This window comes from Etheostoma spectabile, chromosome 18 (assembly GCF_008692095.1).
Source record: "Etheostoma spectabile isolate EspeVRDwgs_2016 chromosome 18, UIUC_Espe_1.0, whole genome shotgun sequence".
In the NCBI taxonomy this organism is placed as follows: Eukaryota; Metazoa; Chordata; class Actinopteri; order Perciformes; family Percidae; genus Etheostoma; species Etheostoma spectabile.
Window position 1 is genome coordinate 15,434,318 of NC_045750.1, and position 505 is coordinate 15,434,822.

Below are 505 nucleotides of genomic sequence, written 5' to 3' on the forward strand. Positions count from 1 at the left end.
CCAAGGTTGATCTGCAATAAACACACTGTCAAAAAAAAAGAAAAATAGCACCTTTTTTATACGCAGTATGGCGAACGGGCCAATGGTGTGTCCTGACTGTGGCTGCTTCAAAACACCAGCCGGTCCTGATGCAACTCACTAACGTTCTCCAGCGTGGGGAAATTACATTGAAAAGGTTACTCAGTTGCACTTCTAAGTCTGCTTGCCTCTGGCTTTTCTTTCCTGATTTACACACATATTCATGACTTGCACCAACTTGCTAGCCTGGAAATCCAGACCCAAATCCATAACATTAAGGGTCTTACATAGAGTAATGAAAGTCTGTGGAAAGACTTTTCCACAGCGCACACACACCCACATAAAATGATGATCTGCTTGAAGTCACCTGTTGCAGAAGCTCTCTCCTTTTTAAACAATTGGGACATTGTGTACTGACTTTTATGTATTTCTCGAGCGTATTTTATAAGGTTGTGAAAGCCAAGTTGAGAAATGGGGGGGGGGGGGG